We start from the raw sequence: 23093 nt of genomic DNA, 5'->3' as shown, positions 1-23093 counted from the left end.
CTTTTTGGCATTGGTCTTTCAGAGGATGCTCCTCTTTGGAGGAAAGATGTTCCATAACAATTAATATCTTTTATGTAGTTCAATAAAACTAACTTTTCTACTGTATGTCATCAATGAGCGAGAATGATTGTTCATTGTAAAATGTTCCCTTAGGAACATTTTTTTTATTTATTTTTTTTGGGGGGGGGGGGGGGAATTGTCCATTTTCATGAACTTTAGTCTAATTTGTATGACCTATAGGATGTACCATGACTAGATTGCTTATTGATTTTCTTTATCCAATTATATTGCTGGATTGCTGTCATGCAATATTAGATTATTCTCACAGCGCTATTCTTAATATTGAAATCATCATTCACCTTGACCATCAACTTCAACAAAGGTCATAAAGTTATATGTGAGCAATTAGGAACCATTAACTTCATAGGACTATTTTTGGGCTTGTAGACCTGCCTAAAACATGTTACAGATCTATACAGAAACCAAGGCTTTAAGAAAACATATAGAACAAGGTGAAAAGAAATTGTGATTTAGACTAAAGTTGCTGTTGGCTATATTGTCTACTTGTATCTGAATCCTTGTCTTTTCCTATGACTTGGGTTTACTCTACAATGCTTCAGGGGGTTCACAGGTATTTTCAATGTATACAACAGCCTGGAGACCTACCTAGTGGTGACCTTTGACTTTAGCATGTACAAATCCTTCAAGAGAAGGAAGGCTTTTTAATAAACCTGTTGAACCCCTTTAAATTGACAATATGATCAGAGGAAAGATTAGTCAAATTCCATCTGTCAGTAAGGAGCAGCCTGTCCTACATTTTCCCACACGGACACTAACTTTTTCAAACAGATTATGATAACAGTACTTTTATAGGCTGTTATAATGACTGCTTCAATGAACAAATTTGTACTTTTAGATATATCTGACATTTCACAGTCATCTTGCTCCAAGACGGTAAAGTAATGCAATGTTTCTCCTTCGGGAGAGTGCCAAGTAGGAACAAGATAATTTACAGTCCATGATGTAAACAGACCTGTACAAAACTCCTAAAACCTGGAAGGAGGGTGATCATTGGTGTGAGGCACTTGTGCCTGTACATTGGGCGTCTGGTTAAGGAGAGGTGTCTTCAGGAGCATAATTTTTTTTCTCCCATTTATTTTTATTTTATACTTGGCCAGATTTCTGCCAAAAAGTCTTAAAGTAGTGTTATAATTTATAGGAACATGGGAAATTGCTGTTTATAGAAGTGTGAAAGTGAAGCTTAATGGTGTATTGGGGGCCACAGAAGTGTTATAATTAGAGATGAGCGAGCACTAAAATGCTCGGGTACTCGTTATTCGAGACGAACTTTTCCCGATGCTCGAGTGCTCGTCTCGAATAACGAACCCCATTGAAGTCAATGGGAGACTCGAGCATTTTTCAAGGGGACCAAGGCTCTGCACAGGGAAGCTTGGCCAAACACGTGGGAACCTCAGAAAAGGATGGAAACACCACGGAAATGGACAGGAAACAGCAGGGGCAGCATGCATGGATGCCTCTGAGGCTGCTTAATCGCACCATTATGCCAAAATTATGGGCAACAGCATGGCCATGACAGAGTGACAGAATGAAGCTAGATAGCATCTAAAACATGCAATAATTGACCCTGACACTATAGGGGACGGCATGCAGAGGCAGCGGCAGCAGGCTAGAGAGTGGCATGGCGACATACCCTAAATGGACTCAGGCTTCAAACCAATGGGTGGCAGAGAGGAACCAAAGGAGGTGAGCAAGAAGCGCTCAAATAATATCGGTACATGATAAAAGTTTGCCAGTATATTTTGTGGATTACACAGCAGGGTGGCGACAAAGTTAACATGGAAGCCATGAAAACAACCCAAAATTCTGCCTGACACAGCTCGTTTGATAAGGGGACCATGTATGGAGGCAGTGAACTAGTAGTAGATTAAAGGTTCTGCAGTTAAAACTATGTTAGTTGGATCTTGGCATGGAGTTGGCGCTCCGCTGCCAGGCGAGCTTTCGCCAATCCAAGCCCCTGTCTCTAGGCTACTCCCCAAACAGCACTTCTAAGAACCTTTTGTATAAGATCAAGTGTAGTAGCGTTCTTATAAGTTTAGGATATGGCGGGTGAGGGGAATGTAAACAGATGCGCAAGAAGCGCTGAAATAACCCCTTAAGGACGCAGCCATTTTGTAGGTTAAGGCTCAGCCCGATTTTTTGGATTCTGACTTGCGTCTCTTTATACGGTTATAACTTTTGAACACTGTTACTTATCAAAGCGATTCTGAGATTGTTTTTTCCCCACATGTTGTACTTCATTTTAGTGGTAAATTTTGGCAGATAAGTTTTGCATTTATTTACAAAAAAAAAGAAAATATGATAAATTTTTGGAAAAATTTGCCATTTTCGAAATTCAAAATCATTGCGTTTTCAGGCAGATCGATTTACCACCTAAATAAGTTGCTGAATAACATTTCCCATTTGTCTACTTTACATTTTCATAATTTCTGAAATGTCTGGATAATTTATTTTGATGTCACGCGGCTTGCAAATAGAATATCGCTTTTCCGGATTTTCAGAATTGACTATTTTGGGGATAAATACAGTTTGGAATGAAATTTTACATATTTAGCATCAAAACCCCCTATATAACCAACCCATTTTCAAATCTGCACCCCTCAAGCTATCAGAAACAGCTTTTACGAAGATTGTTAACCCCTTGAGATCTTCATAGTAATTGAATCAAAATGGAGGTGAAATTTAGAATGGTCATATTGTTCCCTTATACGTTCATTTAGCCCTAAAATTTACACATTTCCAAAAGATAAAAAGAGAAAACCCACCATACAATTTGTTCTGCAATTTCTCCTGAGTACAAAGACCCCCCACATGTGGACATTACTTGTGTTATGGGGACACAGCGAGGCGCAGGAGGGAAGGAGCACCCTGCAGCTGCCAGGATTTTAGTTTCCTCATTGGCCCCTTTTGAAGGCTATAAAATTTTCGCTTTTTCGTTATTGGGGCCATGTGATGCCATTTTTTTTGCGGGATGAGATGCTTTTTCCAATGTTACCATTTTGGGGTTTGTATCACCTATTGTTGAAAATTTAGGAACGTTTTTTGAGGACAGGAGTAGAAAAGCATCAATTCTGTACTGGATTTTTTACTTCTTTTTTTTTTGGTGTTCACCGTATAGACTAATAATCATGTTATCTTTATTCTATGGGTCGATACGATTACGGGGATACCAGACATGAATATATTTTCTTACGTTTTACTAAATTTGTCAAATAAAACCCTAATGTGGGGAAAAATCTATCATTTATGTATTGCCGTCTTCCAAGTGGCATAACTTTGTTACTTTTTTGGCTACGGAGCTGGTTGATGGCTTGTTTTTTGCGGGACATGTTGTACTTTGCACCAGTATCATGTCGCAGTACATATGGTTTTTTGATCACATTTTATAGCATTTTTTGTGGGATTGAAAAGGTAAAAATCATAATTTTTGGAGGGTTTATAACAGTTTTTTTTTACGGCGTTTATCGTGCGGGTTCAATAATGATTTACTTTTATTCTACGGGTTGTTACGGACGCGGTGATACTATATATGTGGGGTTTGTGTTATGATTTAGACTTTTTTTTTGAGTTATATGTCTCTTTATATGTTTTGGGGGTTTTGGGCATTTTTAGTGATTTATGACTTTATTTTTTTATTGAATAACTTTTTTTTTTTACTTTTTCACTTTTATACCATGGGACATGAAGAAGCAATCATCTGATTGCTTCTTCATGATAATATTCTGCAATACTGATGTATTGCAGAGTATTATCAGTGTCAGCCTATACACTTGCATAGGCTGGCACTGTGCCAGTAAGATGACGTCACAGACGCCATCTTACTGGCAATTCTTGCAGGTAACTCTGGGGTCCAGATCGGACCCCAGAGTTACTATAGCAACGATCGGCGCACCCCGAAAACGGTTCGGGGGGGCCGATCGTGGGGGAAAGATCCCCCAGATACATGTTAGATGCCGCGGTCGCGCTGACCGCGGCATTTAACGGGTTAAGCACCCGCGATCGGAGACAACTCCGATCGCGGGTGTTACACTGGGGTGCCGGCTATCAGTCACAGCCGGCACCCCGTGTTTCCCGATGCCGGTTCGGCTCAGATCTTGAGCTGAACCGGCATCAGCTCAGCGTCCGATATATCGGACGCTGAGCGCTAAGTCACTGCGCTCAGCGTCCGATATATCGGACGCTGAGCGTTAAGAGGTTAATATTGGTAAATGATAAAAGTTTATTAGTATATTTTGTGGATAACACAGCTGGGTGGCGACAAAGTTAACAACTTTGATGTGGAATCCATGAAAACAACCCAAATTTCTGCCTGACACACCTCGTTTGATAAAGGGACGATGTATGGAGGCAGCTATATGGACGACTTTTGGAGGTAGCAATGGAGACAACGTGTGGAGGCTGCTATGGAGACAATTTAATTTGGATAGTGCCTGTATGTGGCAGTCCCAAAAATTTTTCAAACCAGAGGAGCAGGTAGGTGGCCCTCCAGAAAAATAGAATAGATTGAGTGCCTGTATGTGGCAGTCCCAAAAAGTTTTCAAACCAGAGGAGCAGGTAGGTGGCCCTCCAGAAAAATTGAATAGATTGAGTGCCTGTATGTGGCAGTCCCAAAAAGTTTTCAAACCAGAGGAGCAGGTAGGTGGCCCTCCAGAAAAATGGAATCGATTGAGTGCCTGTATGTGGCAGTCCCAAAAAGTTTTCAAACCAGAGGAGCAGGTAGGTGGCCCTCCAGAAAAATAGAATAGATTGAGTGCCTGTATGTGGCACTCCCAAAAATTGTTTAAAACAGAGGAACGGGTCGGTGGCCCTCCAGAAAAATTGAATAGATTGAGTGCCTGTATGTGGCACTCCCAAAAATTGTTTAAAACAGAGGACCGGGTCGGTGGCCCTCCAGAAAAATTAAATGCATAAAGTACTATAGCAAGAGCCAGTGGGCCCTGTCAAAAAATAGCCAGTTTCCTCTGCTTTACTGTACAAAGAGGAGGAGAAGGAGGAAAATGAGGAGTGGATCAATTATTCAGGTTGAGCTTCCTTCACCTGGTGGAGATTGGAAATTATGAGAAATCCAGGCTTTATTCATCTTAATAAGCGTCAGCCTGTCAGCGCTGTCAGTCGACAGGCGTGTACGCTTATCGGTGATGATGCCACCAGCTGCACTGAAAACCCGCTCGGACAAGACGCTAGCGGCAGGGCAGGCAAGAACCTCCAAGGCGTACAGCGCCAGTTTGTGCCACATGTCCAGCTTTGAAACCCAGTAGTTGTAGGGAGCTGTGTGATCATTTAGGACGATGGTATGGTCAGCTACGTACTCCCTCACCATCTTTCTGTAAAGATCAGCCCTACTCTGCCGAGACTGGGGACAGGTGAAAGTGTCTTGCTGGGGTGACATAAAGCTGGCAAAAGCCTTGTAAAGCGTACCCTTGCCAGTGCTGGACAAGCTGCCTGCTCGCCTACTCTCCCTCGCTACTTGTCCCGCAGAACTACGCACTCTGCCGCTAGCGCTGTCAGAAGGGAAATACTGTTTCAGCTTGTGCACCAGGGCCTGCTGGTATTCATGCATTATCACACTCCTTTCCTCTGCAGGGATGAGAGTGGAAAGATTTTGCTTGTACCGTGGGTCCAGGAGAGTGAACACCCAGTAATCGGTGCTGGAATAAATTCTTTGAACGCGAGGGTCACGGGATAGGCAGCCTAGCATGAAATCTGCCATATGCGCCAGAGTACCAACGCGTAAGAATTCACTCCCCTCACTGGCCTGACTGTCCATTTCCTCCTCCTCCAACTCCTCTTCTTCTGCCCATACACGCTGAACAGTAAAGGACTCAACAATGGTCCCCTCTTGTGTCTCGCCAACATTCTCCTCCTCTTCCTCCTCATCCTCCTCCACCTCCACCTCCTCCGATATGCGCTGAGAAACAGACCTAAGGGTGCTTTGGCTATCAACAAGGGAATCTTCTTCCCCCGTCTCTTGTGATGAGCGCAAAGCTTCCGACTTCATGCTGATCAGAGAGTTTTTCAACAGGCCAAGCAGCGGGATGGTGAGGCTGATGATGGCGGCATCGCCACTGACCATCTGTGTTGACTCCTCAAAGTTACTCAGCACCTGACAGATATCAGACATCCACGTCCACTCCTCATTGTAGACTTGAGGAAGCTGACTGACCTGACTACCAGTTCTGGTGGAAGTTGACATCTGGCAGTCTACAATGGCTCGGCGCTGCTGGTAAACTCTGGATAACATGGTCAGTGTTGAATTCCACCTCGTGGGCACGTCGCACAACAGTCGGTGAGCGGCCAGTTGGAGCGGCGCTGCGCTGCCCTGAGAGTGGCAGCATCTGTGCTGGACTTCCTGAAATGCGCACAGATGCGGCGCACCTTCGTGAGCAAATCTGACAGATTGGGGTATGTCTTGAGGAAACGCTGAACTATCAGATTTAACACATGGGCCAGGCATGGCACATGTGTCAGTCTGCCGAGTTGCAGAGCCGCCACCAGGTTACGGCCGTTGTCACACACAACCATGCCTGGCTTCAGGTTCAGTGGTGCCAGCCACAGATCAGTCTGCGCCGTGATGCCCTGTAATAGCTCTTGGGCGGTGTGCCTTTTATCGCCTAGGCTCAGCAGTTTGAGCACCGCCTGCTGTCGCTTAGCAACGGCACTGCTGCTGTGCCTAGAGCTACCGACTGATGGCGCCGTGCCCACGGATGGTAGTTTGGAGGAGGAGGTGGAGGAGGGGTGGGAGGAGGAGGAGGCATAGTAGGCCTGAAACACCTGGACCGAGGTAGGCCCCGCAATCCTCGGCGTCGGCAGTATATGACCAGCCCCAGGGTCAGACTCGGTCCCAGCCTCCACCAAGTTAACCCAATGTGCCGTCAGCGATATATAGTGGCCCTGCCCGGCAGCACTCGTCCACGTGTCCGTGGTCAGGTGGACCTTGTCAGAAACGGCGTTGGTCAGGGCACGGGTGATGTTGTCTGACACGTGCTGGTGCAGGGCTGGGACGGCACATCGGGAAAAGTAGTGGCGGCTGGGGACCGAATACCGAGGGGCGGCCGCCGCCATGAGGTTGCGAAAGGCCTCGGTCTCTACTAGCCTATAGGGCAGCATCTCCAGGCTAAGCAATCTGGAGATGTGCACATTAAGGGCTTGGGCGTGCGGGTGGGTTGCACTATATTTGCGTTTCCGCTCCAGCGTCTGGGGTATGGAGAGCTGAACGCTGGTGGATGCTGTGGAGGATCGTGGAGGCGACGATGGGGTTTTTGTGGCAGGGTCCTGGGCAAGGGGCTGACACAGGGGAAGGAGCAGTGGTGTGCACGGCCGGAGGTGAACGGGCTTGTTGCCACTGAGTGGGGTGTTTAGCATTCATATGCCTGCGCATACTGGTGGTAGTTAAGCTAGTAGTGGTGGAACCCCTGCTGAGCCTGGTTTGGCAAATGTTGCACACCACAGTCCGTCGGTCATCCGGTGTTTCCTTAAAGAACCTCCAGACTTCTGAAGATCTAGCCCTCGCCGCAAGAGCCCTCGCCACGGGAGCTTCACTAGTTGACACATTTGGCGCTGATGCACCAGCTCTGGCCCTGCCTCTCCGTCTGGCCCCACCACTGCCTCTTCCAACCTGTTCTGGTCGAGGACTCTCCTCCGTCTCAGAAGCACTGTGTTCACCCGGCCTCTCAACCCAGCTTGGGTCTGTCACCTCATCATCCTCCGATCCCTCAGTCTGCTCCCCCCTCGGACTTCCTGCCCTGACAACAACTTCCCCACTGTCTGACAACCGTGTCTCCTCATCGTCGGACACCTCTTTACACACTTCCACTACGTCAAGAAGGTCATCATCACCCACAGACTGTGACTGGTGGAAAACCTGGGCATCGGAAAATTGCTCAGCAGCAACCGGACAAGTGGTTTGTGACTGTGGGAAGGGTCCAGAAAACAGTTCCTCAGAGTATGCCGGTTCAAATGCCAAATTTTCCTGGGAGGGGGCAGACTGGGGGGGAGGAGGCTGAGGTGCAGGAGCTGGAGGAGTGGCGATTTCGGTGACATGGGTGGACTGCGTGGAAGACTGACTGGTGGACAAATTGCTCGAAGCATTGTCAGCAATCCACGACATCACCTGTTCGCACTGTTCTGGCCTCAACAGTGCTCTACCACGAGTCCCAGTAACTTCAGACATGAACCTAGGGAGTGTAGCTCTGCGGCGTTCCCCTGCTCCCTCATAAGCAGGTGGTGTCTCACCCCGGCCAGGACCACGGCCTCTGACCCCTGCAGTAGTTGGACGCCCACGTCCCCGCCCTCGTCCTCTACCCCTAGCCCTCGGGTTAAACATTTTTAAAATGAGAGTTATAGCTTTAATTTTTTTTTAACTTTTTTTTGTGTTTTTTTTTTTTTTTTGTGTTTTTGAGTTGCTATATCCTATTGCTATATCCTATTGCTATGGCTATTTTCTAGCCAAGTATGAAAGCACACTACTATGCCAGATGAGATGACACCGAGTTATTAAACAAAATAAACGTAAAATAAAAAAGGACAAATGGCAGACTGGGCCTAATTGAAATCCAACCCCTACTAAATTTTCCCACTTCGGTCTTTGCAATGGATATGTGCGTCACTAAGCGCAAAACACAGCGGTCGCAAGTCTCACTACAAATTGCTGACAATTGGCTAGTAGATGCACTGCAGCAAGTACAGCCACCAGCAGATCAACCAGAAATCAAATATATAACGCTACTGTAGGCGTAAGCCGTTTGGATTCTCCTATGGCTATTTTCTAGCCAAGTATGAAAGCACACTACTATGCCAGATGAGATGACGCTGAGTTATTAAACAAAATAAACGTAAAATAAAAAAGGACAAATGGCAGACTGTGCCTAATTGAAATCCAACCCCTACTAAATTTTCCCACTTCGGTCTTTGCAATGGATATGTGCGTCACTAAGCGCAAAACACAGCGGTCGCAAGTCTCACTACAAATTGCTCACAATTGGCTAGTAGATGCACTGCAGCAAGTACAGCCACCAGCAGATCAACCAGAAATCAAATATATAACGCTACTGTAGGCGTAAGCCGTTTGGATTCTCCTATGGCTATTTTCTAGCCAAGTATGAAAGCACACTACTATGCCAGATGAGATGACGCTGAGTTATTAAACAAAATAAACGTAAAATAAAAAAGGACAAATGGCAGACTGTGCCTAATTGAAATCCAACCCCTACTAAATTTTCCCACTTTGGTGTTTGAGGTGGATATGTGTGCCACTAAGAGCTAAACACAACGGTAGCAAGTCCCCCTGCTAATTCCTCACAAAATGGTACTAGATGCAAATAAAAAAAAAAAAAAGTAGAACGTTATTGTAGCCCTAAGAAGGGCTGTTGGGTTCTTGGAGAATCACTCCTGCCTAACAGTAAGCTAATAGAACACCCTAACGCTTTCCCTGACCAGCAGCAGCTCTCTCCCTAGCGGCATCCAGACACAGAATGATCCGAGCAGCGTGGGCAGCGGCTAGTCTATCCCAGGGTCACCTGATCTGGCCAGCCAACCACTGCTATCGACGTGTAAGGGTACCACGTCATGCTGGGTGGAGTGCAGAGTCTCCTGGCTTGTGATTGGCTCTGTTTCTGGCCGCCAAAAAGCAAAACGGCGGGAGCTGCCATTTTCTCGAGCGGGCGAAGTATTCGTCCGAGCAACGAGCAGTTTCGAGTACGCTAATGCTCGAACGAGCATCAAGCTCGGACGAGCATGTTCGCTCATCTCTAGTTATAATGTACAGGAGTGGCGTGTTGAACAGGCACCCAATATTGTCATATAGCTGCTTGATTATAAGTGTTTGCTTCACAAACTAATTAAGTAAAGATACATATCCTTAGTTCTGCAACATTAAGAGGTCTGGAAGATGATTCTGGTTCTATTGTATACTTCTTAAATATGCGCCGTGTCAAATTTTCATGGAAATAATAATTGTTATAGGTTTTAATGAGTCATTTAAATGTTTGTATTTGACTATATGAAAATGATTTGAAGAACACTGTTCCCCATGTAAACATGTCAATAATTCAATGCAATGAACATGTGATGAAAGGGTTAATGGTTTAAGTCTGGGGTTAGAGAACTTTACTGGACAGTGCAGTCCTGGCCTCCACTGCAAAGACTTTTTGTATTAAATGGAATCTTGATTGTGAGCCAAGTTTTGTAACATAACATCAGACCCAAACCTTCAGTAAAACTCTTATAGGTGAAAAGATGACAAATTCAGGGAGTCATATCTGAAAATCTAGTGAATTTACCAGGTCTGATATTACTTCCTATCATTAAACACAAACCATTCACTATGCAACAGACTTTGTTTTTTTATACAGTAAAAAGGGTTATCCTAATGAATACGGGCATGAGCTGGATGCAAGAGGGCCTATGGCTATGTCTGTTGTGTTCCTCGGGAGCTTTTCCCCATGATTAGATTTCAACTTGACAAAAACTAGGGAAAAATCCCATAGGTGATTTCAGCCCCCATTGCAAATGCTACTTTTTCTTAGCTCTCCGAAAAAATGCACTCTATATAATGGAGCACTTTTACTTACCCATCCCATCACGATCCACACTGTGGGCTGTCCGGCGAGGATTCAGGTCTGCCGTGGTTCACTAAGATCGTGCTTCCAATTTCCTGCATCTGTAGCTTCCACCGCTGAGGTCCACCGGAGTTCATCTTCTTCTTCCCGGTGCATGTGAGGGCTGATCTTGCGACACAATTTCGTTTTTAAATTCTGCGGTTTGTCCGTATCAGTCGGGTTGTCCGATGCCCACGGCCCCTGATTTGTGTCGCATGCAAGCTGGTGCCGATGTGCCACACTCAGATCACGTGCGCCAAAAAACAGGGGAATTTCAGGGCAAAACGGTAAAAAGTCGAGAAACCCAACGAAAATGCGCTGTTCGGACCCTTAGTAAATGTGCGCCAATGTGTCCTACTGTGTTGGGTTATAGGTATGCATATAAGATAAAATTACCATTACACAAAAACATTTTGTAGCACTGTTTATTTTATCACTTTGGGTCTTGTCAATTTATAGAATTTATAAGGCAACGAAAGCACAGGAATTGGCTGAGCATATAGAGATAATCTCCATTACTAAAGGCAAACTGTAATGGCTAAACAATTAGTTGACGCCATATTCAAAACACTAGGCTTAGTGGAGTCTTTTAGATATATTCAGGTTATTACCAAGCAAGTGCCCAATGGAAATCACATTCAACAAGCCCATGGGACAGACAGGAACAGTGGATGAAAAAGGTATTTAGTCAACCACCAATTGTGAAAGTTCTCCCAGTTAAAAAGAGGGGAGAGATTTGTAATTGACATCGTAGGAAGACCTACACCATGAAAGACAAAATGAGAAAACAAATCCAGAGAATTCCACTGTTTGATTTGTAAAGAATTTTTTTGCAAATTATGGTGGAAAATAAGTATTCGGTCACCTACAAACAATCAAGATTTCTAACTCTCACAGACCTATAGCCTTTTTCTTTAGGAGGCTCCTCTGTCCTCCTCTCATTACCTGTAGTAATGGCTCCTCTGTCCGCCCCTCATTACCTGTAGTAATGGCTCCTCTGTCCTCCTCTCATTACCTATAGTAATGGCTCCTCTGTCCTCCTCTCATTACCTGTAGTAATGGCTCCTCTGTCCTCCACTCATTACCTGTAGTAATGGCTCCTCTGTCCTCCACTCATTACCTGTAGTAATGGCTCCTCTGTCCTCCTCTCATTACCTGTAGTAATGGCTCCTCTGTCCTCCACTCATTACCTGTAGTAATGGCTCCTCTGTCCTCCACTCATTACCTGTAGTAATGGCTCCTCTGTCCTCCACTCATTACCTGTAGTAATGGCTCCTCTGTCCTCCACTCATTACCTGTAGTAATGGCTCCTCTGTCCTCCACTCATTACCTGTAGTAATGGCTCCTCTGTCCTCCACTCATTACCTGTAGTAATGGCTTCTCTGTCCTCCACTCATTACCTGTAGTAATGGCTCCTCTGTCCTCCACTCATTACCTGTAGTAATGGCTCCTCTGTCCTCCTCTCATTACCTGTAGCCATGGCTCCTCTGTCCTCCACTCATTACCTGTAGTAATGGCTCCTCTGTCCTCCACGCATTACTTGTAGTAAGGGCTCCTCTGTCCTCCACTCATTACCTGTAGTAATACCGGTAGCTCCTCTGTCCTCCACTCATTACCTGTAGTAATAGCTCCTCTGTCCTCCACTCATTACCTGTAGTAATGGCTCCTCTGTCCTCCACTCATTACCTGTAATAAGGGCTCCTCTGTCCTCCACACATTACTTGTAGTAAGGGCTCCTCTGTCCTCCACTCATTACCTGTAGTAATACCGGTAGCTCCTCTGTCCTCCACTCATTACCTGTAGTAATAGCTCCTCTGTCCTCCGCTCATTACCTGTAGTAATGGCTCCTCTGTCCTCCTCTCATTACCTGTAGTAAGGGCTCCTCTGTCCTCCAATCATTACCTGTAGTAATGGCTCCTCTGTCCTCCTCTCATTACCTGTAGTAATGGCTCCTCTGTCCTCCACTCATTACCTGTAGTAATGGCTCCTCTGTCCTCCTCTCATTTCCTGTAGTAATGGCTCCTCTGTCCTCCTCTCATTACCTGTAGTAATGGCTCCTCTGTCCTCCACTCATTACCTGTAGTAATGGCTCCCCTGTCCTCCTCTCATTACCTGTAGTAATGGCTCCTCTGTCCTCCTCTCATTACCTGTAGTAATGGCTCCTCTGTCCTCCTCTCATTACCTGTAGTAATGGCTCCTCTGTCCTCCACTCATTACCTGTAGTAATGGCTCCTCTGTCCTCCTCTCATTTCCTGTAGTAATGGCTCCTCTGTCCTCCTCTCATTACCTGTAGCAATGGCTCCTCTGTCCTCCTCTCATTACCTGTAGCAATGGCTCCTCTGTCCTCCTCTCATTACCTGTAGTAATGGCTCCTGTGTCCTCCTCTCATTACCTCTGTCCTCCTCTCATTACCTGTAGTAATGGCTCCTCTGTCCTCCTCTCATTACCTGTAGTAAGGGCTCCTGTGTCCTCCTCTCATTACCTGTAGTAAGGGCTCCTCTGTCCTCCTCTCATTACCTGTAGTAATGGCTCCTCTGTCCTCCTCTCATTACCTGTAGTAATGGCTCCTGTGTCCTCCTCTCATTACCTGTAGTAATGGCTCCTGTGTCCTCCCATCATTACCTGTAGTAATAGCTCCTCTGTCCTCCTCTCATTACCTGTAGTAATGGCTCCTCTGTCCTCCTCTCATTACCTGTAGTAATGGCTCCTCTGTCCTTCTCTCATTACCTGTAGTAATGGCTCCTCTGTCCTCCCCTCATTACCTGTAGTAATGGCTCCTGTGTCCTCCTCTCATTACCTGTAGTAATGGCTCCTGTTTGAACTGGTTATCAGTATAAAAGATGCCTGTCTTTAGTCACACTCATAACTCCGTTATGGTAAAGGCCAAAGAGCTGTGGAAGGACACCAGAAACTAAATTAAAGACCTGCCCCAGGCTGGGGAGACTGAATCTGCATTAGGCAGCAGCTTGGTGAGAAGAAATCAACTGTGGGAGCAATAATTAGTAAATGGAAGACATACAAGACCCTCTCCCTACTTTTCAAGTGGGAGAACTTGCACAATTGGTGGTTGACTTTTTTTCCCTCTCTGTAAGTCTATGGTTAATTAATGAATATGAGAAAGTATGGCTAGCTTAACTGATCTCATCCCACACAATGAAGTACAAATTGTTGGCTTCATATCCATGTTTTATCTTTAAATCACAATTTTATGCTGGGCACCAGATTGTGGGTTATAAAAGCCCATTTTAGAAGCAGGTGGCATTAGGCATAAAGGATTTCACGAAGCCTATTCACAGGATAAGGGATAACGTTCTGATCCATGGGGTCCAACTTCTGTTAGACTACTAGGTTCACAAGAAATGGGGTCCTGTTCTCATAAATTGAGTGCAGCCGACAGTTAAGCGCGCATCTTGTTGTTTTACTCAATTCTATTAGGATCACCGTAAATTGATAATAGCTGGGATATCTCCGCCAGCCTCCAATATCAGCATTTTGCAACACTTCCATAGCATAGCATCATTCAGTTGAATGATCATTTCATGTAATATATGTATCCTTGCCATAAATCCATGATTATTAGAATTAAACAAGGTATATTCACCATGGCTTGGCCCGACCAAGAAAATAGCACAATTCTAATGGTATAAAAGTAAAGCAAGCCACTTAACAATAATGAATTCACTTGCCAATATGCCAAAATGAAGAAATGTATTTGCCAATTATGGGATTTCATTTACTGAAGCAAAAATTTCAAAGTTGTCAAATAACTTTACGTATGTCTAATAATGGCTAATGGTTTTACTGTGGGACTGTCCTATTTTTGTCAAATACCAATTACTTTTAATTTGTTATGTAGTCAGTCCTATTGAGTTGTTATAACCCAGAGATAAAAAGGCAAGATTTACAATGTTTCATTGAGAATATAACAACACTAGTATAAAATGATGGAGTTCATGGCTACCAGTCAAAGAAAATGCAGGGAGATCTAGTAACGGAGGTCATATACTAAGCTGAATGCTACCAATGTTTCATTTCTCCTTACTGCATACACAATGTAACAGGAGATGTTGTAGTGTTTATATTTAAAGGAAATCTATCATCAAAATCAAGCATGATAAACCAGGGACACTTACTCATATATACAGGCACTGTTACTGTGTTAATTTCCTCATATTTCTTATCCATGGTCTCCTTTTTTCTAAAATCAACATTTAAAATTATGCTAATGAGTCGGATGTACTATGTACTTGAAATTACATCAGGAAGAAGAAGGGGGAAGTGCTAAGGGAGTGTGTGTGTGTGTATGGGGGGGGGGTAAGACAGTGTAATAGCTCATGAAATTGCAGTACATAATGCCTTGTAAAGTCACTGAACAGCACATAAGGTGCATATAGGATCTATATGGTGACTAGCTGGATGGCTTTCACATAGAAGAGTATGGAGCATGTAATAAGTAGGATAAACCAATAGCAAAACAGTTACATGAAGTGTATAGCGTGGTTTAAAAAGTTGATTTTAGAAGAAAGGAGGCCATGGATTAAAAATATAAGAACCTTACCACAGTTGATCATGCTTGATTTCGTTGGTAGATTTTCGATGGCTAGAAGTGTAAAGCCAGGTAAATCAAGCTGTAATACAAATTATTTTTTTGTCTTTAAGTAAAATGCTCATGCTATAAAACTTCATTAATTTAATAAAGGGAAGCAAATGTGTCTCAGGTGTGCCTATAATGGCAGCAATCATGATTATCTCACATTGTCCACACATGGTTCAATACTTGGTGGGTTGGTGACACTTTAGATGTCAAATAGAAAACTTGAGAAAATCAGTTTTATGTGATACAATATTTATTTCCAATAGCAATGGTAAAAAGATATCATATACTCTTTAGTTCAATCAATGCTTGGTCATAAAGCTAAATTATAGATGCCGCTATGATTGGTACTCTAGGTGCTGGGAGGCTAAAGATAAGACATAAGAAAACAAAAAAGGGAAAATCATGGTATGAAATTACTTCTTTACATGGAACATCCTGAAAAATAGATTCCTGAATAACTCTAGTATGTGTAGTCAAACTTTAGCAAACCTGTTATGTTGAAAAAGCAAGGTATCCAAATTGTCATTACCCCTTTAAAAACAAACAAAAATGAGGCCCATTATGCTTCTTGTCCTTTCCTTTCCAGAGTTAGGGCATTTTGTCAAAATTCTTCCAGAGCTGCAGTGAAGTGGGCAGAGACAAACCTCTTCCTGAATAAGACCTGAAGCAGAGTCATATTTAGTCTGCCCACAGTTCCCATAATGCCTTGTGATTCCACTAGTGTACAGGATCTATATAGTGACTAGCCTGACAGCTTTAACCGCATAACAGTTACATGAAGTGTATATTCTATACTGTGTGAGCACAAATGATTAATAGCTTTTATGATGTGCAGAAAGTGTAGAAGGCCCTGCAAAGATGTCTATAATATTAAGTGCAGAGAGAGACAGAGGAACATTTGCAGAATGGCAGACTGGAATAGAGCGGCTTATACTAAAAATTGGAGATATTTTACCTCACTATAAGGTATAGGAGACATCTGTATCCACAGCACTGAACACACTCAGATACACTCACGTAAAACTGTCACATGACCTCCCCTGTACCACTTGTTGGTCTGTAAAGTTGTTAAACTGAGGAGGATAGTGAAGAAACTGCTGAATAGATCATCAAGATCAAGGCAAAGTTGTTCTACATTCCATGAGCTATTGATTTGTGAAAGAGAATATGTAAGGGTTACACTTTAATTTTATAGAATAACTGTCAAATGTGTGTGTGTGTGGGGGCGGGACATTTTTTTAATATACTTCATTATGAAATTCTCCCTCGTTTGTAAAGTAACTGGCTGCCATGTGCAAATCTGTCTACAGGATTTAAGATGGGTCTCTCTCTCTCCTTTGTGTCAAACTCATGTTTGTTACACAGCTATGAAAGCTATGCTTTCTCCCTGGCTGTAGTATGCTATGAGCATTATTTTCAAAGATCAAGTTGAAAGTGGGATGGGGTTAATCCTTCTCAGAGCCTTTTAGCCAAACAAAGGGTGATTAGACACACACTGTACAGGTTGGAATACACATCTCTATGGGAGGGAGTAGCTTGATTTGTTTTACAAACTAAGCTGAATTTGTTGATGAAGTATATTTGAAAAATGTTCTCCACATATTCCTCCCACAATATAAAAACATTATTTCAAATGACGGTTATGCTTTAAATGAAGACAATTTGATTAGAATAGGATTGTAAGGTCATCATTAGGGTTCTATTTGACTGCAGGATCCAAGGGAGTTGCAAACATCCATTGATGTATTTGTCAACCACCTTTCGACAGCGTTCTATTGAAAAAACATGAGGAGCATACTCGTATTCGCGGAATCTGCATGTGTTTTCCAATATAATACAAATTGGGCATGGTAGTATCCAATTAATACAGGGTATTCCAATGAAAACAAAATTCTTATGGTCAGAATCTTCTCATGAATAGCTTCTCCTGTCTGCACACTGCAGTGATCTCTGCCTCCTGCCCCTCCCCCATGCATTACAAGTGCAGCACAGACACAGGAACTGTGATAAATATGGCCTGGGGGAGTGAGGCCTTAAATACTCAAATCCCTAACTTTCCCCCCAACCTCCGCCTGATCAGCCTAATGGAGCTACCAGAGTTTTACCTGGCTTGGTAGGGGGCCCGAGCTTCAAAGCATTTCCCCTGCCACACCTTCTCCAAAGATTTGAGCTGATCTTCTCTCCAATTTTCAAACAGGAGTCAAAGAGCCATAAAACTCATAAGACCAATATGTTGGTTAGGGAGAGTTATGAAGTTATGGTCCATCTCAACCCAAGGGCAAATACATTTTTGGAACCTGTGTTCCCGTAGTATCATTTCATTATGTATATTTAGGCCCCATCACCCTTTGATCCAGAGATATAAATACCTTTGGATAGGATCATAGCAAATGGGCCATGTTTAGTAACAATGCAATCCAGGGATTCACCCGGATACAAAGATACCAGAATCATGACCCTACGACTTCCGCTTGATAAGCTATGGCTTCTCCAGGGTTTGGGATGTGATACCAGGTTGGAGAGACCTTTGACCCCTCCTGGGGGTGGACAGAAGTGTGTCTGCACCTGATATAATCAGACACCTCTAAGGCCACATCGTCTTTTGTCTGGGAACCCATTTAACATCAAGTGCAGTAAAAGATATTAAGGTGTGGACTATCAGGTTCCATTAGGCCCACCACAAACAAAGTACCTAACGTGCTGACCTGCTGATACTTGTAGTGCTACCTTTGTATTTTGTACTTTGTCTACTGTATATATCTCTACTGTATATATTGTGCCCTTAAGGCAATTAAATATAAAACCTAACCTGTGTTGCTCTTTTATCTCAATCCACGAATCCCAGTCTGAGTCTCAGTTATATACATGCTACCGGGTTGGTTCCTCACCCTATATAATCCTGTTACAAACCAGGCTTATATTAAAAGAGAACTGGTGGCAACTCCTTGGGTTGATAAGATTCTGTTTCACTGAGGCAAATGAAAGAAGTCTTATAGCCATTCAGGGTTGTGATTTATCCAGAAGTTGTGCCATATCCGGAAGTTGTATGGGCAACTTTGAATCACTTCCTGCTCCTCTCAGAACCTGTGCGTTCTGGGAGTGTCTATGACCTTGCGTGCCCTTCAAGGAACCGAAACATCATGGTTTCCTTCACAGGCATTTCCTGCCAGCAAACAGCAGTGTGCAGTAGACACTTACTCCACAAGTAGATATGAGTAGATATTAGTAGATATAAGATACAGTAGATATAAGAGCTTGCATAATGGTCCAGCCATTCTTTATAAAGGAACAGTATAAAATAATTTGATAAACATTCTGCTTGAACCAGCCATCAGCCGACATCTTATATACATTTCCATGGTGAAAATGACTGCAGAGAAACGTGGAGCCTGGTTGTCTGGTGTTTGTCAGGTAACAGACAGGAGGAGGACATAGGATGGATTAGTAAAGAGGAAGTTGACATTTCATGCAGTTAGCGAATGTGATAGGCTTGCCCAAAAAGATGGGTTTGAAGAGAACGTTTGAAACTTTGGAGGTTGGGTATTAGTCTGATTGAAGTTATTCCAGAGATTTGGTGCACATTGTCCTGGAGACATGCATGAGATGTTTGAATTAAGGTAGAGATTAATCTAATATCACTGGCAGATAGAAGAGCAAGTGTTGGGTGATAGCCTGAGATGAGAGAAGGAAGATAGAGAGGTGCAGCATTAATCAGAGCTTTGTGGGTGATGGTTTAAATTTTAAACAGAATTTAGAAGGAGAGGGGCAACCAGTGCAGTAATTGGAACAAACTGGAAGCGTCCGTGTAGCGTTTGGACTGAAAGACGAGCCTGGCTGCTGTATTAAGAATAGATTGTAGAGGAGAGAGTTTAGTAAGTGGAAGACCTATTAATAAGAAGTTACAGTAGTCTAGTGTAGTGTGAATCAAAGCAACTATTAGCATTTTAGAGGTTTCCAGTGTAAGAAAATGGCGGATATAGATGCTTTTGAGATACAAGTGGAAGAGTGAGAAAGAGATTGAATATGCAGTGCAAAGGAGAGGTCAGAGTTCAGCACAACACAAGACAGTGGGTCTGCTGCCTTGGTGATATAGAGATCCCACAGACCGAGATGGAGAGGTCATCGTTGGGTCGGTTAGTAGATGGTGAAAAGATAAGAAGTTCAGTCTTAGAAAGATTATGTTTCAAAAAGAGAGGGGACATTATGTTAGAGACAGCAGAGAGACATTCACTAGTGTTCTGACTTAATGCAGGGGTAATGTTACTTGCAGAGGTATACAGCTGGGTATCATCAGCATAGAGATGATACTGGAAACCAAAACTGATGATGATTTGTCCAATGGGGGCAGTATAGAGGGAAAAGAGAAAAGGATCCAGGACTGAGTCCTGAGGAACCCCAACAGTGAAATGAAGATGAGAAGAGAAAGATCAAGAAAATGAGACACTGAAAGTAAGGTCAAAGAGATAGGAAGAAATCCACGAGAGTACAGTGTTCTTTAGGCCAATGGAGCGAAGCAAGGAGCTGGTGGTCCACAGTATCGAACGTGGCCAAGAGATCCAGAAGAATGAGGAGAGAATAATCACCTTTGGATTTAGCAGTGAGAAGATCATTGGAGACTTGAGACTCAAGAGCAGTTTCAGTGGCGTGCATAGTGCACAAATCAGATTGTAGGGGGTCAAGGAGGGAGTTAGCTGAGAGATAGCGGGTTAGTTGAGAATAGACCAGGCATTCCAGGAGTTTGGAGATGAAAGGGATATTTAAAACTGGTTGGGTCCAGAGAAGGTTTCTTTATTAATGAGCTAACAACTGTATGCTTGAAAGAAGAGGGAATGACACCAGAAGAGAGGTTGAAGATTTTAGTGAGATGAGAAGTGACTGTTGGGAGAGAGAGACTGTAGCAGATGTGAGGGAATGGGGTCATTGATATAGGTAAAGGGTCGAGCAGAGGAGAGGAGTCTGGACACTATTTCTCATTGTCTCAATGGAAGAGAGCGAACAAGGTAAGGTACCGGAGGGAAGGGGATCAGTGGAGTGACTGGATTGAGCAATTATTTCCTGACGAACACAATTAGTTTTATCTTTAAAGTAGGTAGCCAGATTTTCAGCCCCAAGGTCTGTAAGAGGTGGCTGCACCTTTGGTGTTAGTAAGGCGTGGAGCATATCAAAGAGCCTTTTGGGGTTGTTAGAGAGAGAGTAAATTAGATTAGTAAAATAGACCTGTTTAGCAAGGTGAAGGGCATAGGTTTTGAGTATAAATTTGAAGTGTAGAAAGTCTGCAGAAGTACTGTCTGTGTCTGTGTTGAAAATTGTGGTTAGAGAGTGGTGGCATCTCATCTAGGATGCTTTTGACCTTATGATTATAGTGGTTAGTAGCCAGGTTTGGAGAGGTGAAAGAGGAGATGGGGGAAAGTGAAGACTGTAAGGTTTCTGTGAGTTGGTGAGTATCAATGGCACGTGGGTTCTGGTATGAGCAATGGGTGGAGGGATTATTGAAAGTAAAAGAAAGGAGGTTATGAGCCAAGAGGCAAAGTGGTCAAGGAACTGGTAGGGTGAGCCAGGAGGATGGCATACTACAGCCACACAAAGCTCTCTTTGGGCTGTAAATTCTGAGGGTGTGGACCTCAAAAGATGGGAAAGTGAGAGAGGCTACAAGAATAATGACTTGGAAGGTGCAACATGGAGAGTTAGAGAGAGTAGTATGCCTACTCCTCCTCCCTGCCATTTTTTTCAGGTCTGGAGCAGTAAGAAAAGTTTAAGCTGCCATAAGACAATGCCGCACAAGAGGCAAGCTCATCCTGCTGTATCCATGTTTCAGTGATGACCAGCTGGTCAAAGGACTTAGAAAGAAAGAGGCCATGAACGGATACTAATTTATTGCACACAGAGCGGGCATTCCATAGGGCACATTTAAAAGGGGTAACAGGTGGAGGAGAAGGCGAAGAAGGGGTACACTGAATCTTGATAAGGTTAGTAAGGTTTCTGTGTGAAGAGTTGAAATAAGCATTAGGTGGGCCTGGGTTAGGAGAGATGTCCGCTGCAGCAAGCAGAAGGAGAAAGAGGAGAGGCAAAAGTTGCTTTGGATTTATAAGAAGTTATTTCTTGCTTCACAACAGAAAACTGTGATAAGTTATTATGGTTACATAAAGTATAGTGTGTGTGAGTGGTGTATCATTGTGTGTTATACACATCTTATGGAACTCATCTTTGATCTGTCTCATCTCTCTTTTTCTCTGTGTCAGAAAATAGTGAACGTCCAGAAGTTAAATAAAAGTGTAGATAAAACTTGTATCATGTTTAGCCTCCCTGCCCACACTCTGGTATTTTATACTTACATGCCCATCCCTAGTTTCCTTTGGAATCGGCCATTATGACACTCCCATACATGTTAGTCTTTCCTGCTGATGTCCGAGTATTTGGTCAACATTAATGTAATGTATATGGTCAGCTTTGGTAGTTTTTTATATAGTTGTTTTATAAAAGGTTTTGTGTCGCAGGGCATGTCATCATAGAGGCCAGTTGACCACAAGGTAATCCTGCACTTTGTACAAGTTGACCGATCCATTACCATACATTCATTCAGCTATGCAGGGAACATAATCTTACTATGACAAGGGCCCTGATCACTGTAAGTGTGATCTGGACCTCACATAGTCATTTCCAAATGAGCCTGCGTTCGCACTTGGTGTTGTCATTGTGTTTTGAATCCAATATACCAGCTGAGGTTTGCCTATTGAGTTATGTTGTGTTAACATTCACAAAATGTGATATTAACTAGGTGCATTTACATATGTAAACAGTCTTATCACAAATGTTAACAGTAATGTAATTAGGCAAATCCCATTTCCTTACCTGTTACATTGTGTTTCTATACGCAATGTAATCGCCACGTGTGAACGCAGCCTAAGTGGATAGCAACACAATACTAATGAGAAATATGCCACACTTGCCATGTTCCTGAAGTAGGTTCATTTTTACTTACTTACTTTTTATCTGTCTTCTCAGATGGTTTTCTATGCAAAGGAGAGGGGAAAGATAGATTCAGCAGGCATTCTAGTGGTATAAAAAGAAGATGACCCTTGCCACTGTAGTGTTGGGGAAAATAAGAAGGTAACATTTAATTTCTGTTTTTAACATACTGTTAACTAGTCTTTGTACGTGTTTTCTGTAGCTGGTATTACTTGCTCATCACTTAGATTGAAGGGTTGTGAAAAACACTCAAACTCAAACTTGAGTTATTCACTTTTGAAAAAAAAATGTAGTAACTTTTTTTTTCAATTTTTTTGTCATTAACGTTGGAGGTTCGGTACATACTATTCAAGGGAAAAGAAAAATTAATTATTTAGTCATCACAATAATATTATAGGTCATGTAGAGCTTAAAGGACACCTGTCATCAGGTCTCTGTCACTATTTCTGTCACCACTACATAGAGCAGCTGACAAGGATCCCACCCCAGCCTTTATCTAGTCAATTCATACATTAATAATTATAAAATCATTTTTTCTTTATTATGTAATTGAGGCTGGTCACAAGGTAGGAGGCAGTGATGTCACCCATTACCCCTCCCCTCTCCTCCCCTTGCTTAGGTCTATAAGTAATGTAAAGTAAAGCATTGCTAGTGTCTGTGCTTTATCTGCTGACATGCTCTCCCTCTTAATACACATGTGTGAGACACAGACATCAGCTACACAAGCACCTGACATGTTCTGCTATAACATGGCTGCCTGGAGCTGTTGTATCTCTCCTATACACACACACAGGCTGCAGGGGGCGTGGCTTCCAGCACCATGAAGCACATGGAGGAGCCATTACACCATTATACAG

At 43.3% G+C, this 23093-nt stretch overlaps 1 protein-coding gene and 1 long non-coding RNA gene across 5 annotated transcripts in view; one reads left to right on the top strand and one right to left on the bottom strand.

Moving 5' to 3' along the window:
* The window catches only part of LOC140106189 (uncharacterized), a 296249-nt gene that overhangs the window by 73689 nt on the left and 199467 nt on the right, over positions 1-23093 (bottom strand). The window lies entirely within an intron of this gene.
* ADAMTS14 (ADAM metallopeptidase with thrombospondin type 1 motif 14) overlaps positions 1-23093 on the top strand; it is a 103557-nt gene that overhangs the window by 2958 nt on the left and 77506 nt on the right. Inside the window, exon 2 of one of the 4 annotated variants that reach the window (XM_072130454.1) lies at positions 22273-22377. The exons of the other annotated variants lie outside the window; for them this stretch is intronic. The gene's annotated coding sequence lies outside the window, so the exon portion shown is untranslated. The remainder of the gene's footprint in view (positions 1-22272; positions 22378-23093) is intronic. 4 annotated transcript variants of the gene reach the window in all.

This window comes from Engystomops pustulosus, chromosome 11, assembly GCF_040894005.1.
Source record: "Engystomops pustulosus chromosome 11, aEngPut4.maternal, whole genome shotgun sequence".
In the NCBI taxonomy this organism is placed as follows: domain Eukaryota; kingdom Metazoa; phylum Chordata; class Amphibia; order Anura; family Leptodactylidae; genus Engystomops; species Engystomops pustulosus.
This window is presented reverse-complemented; position numbering and strand designations above follow the sequence as displayed.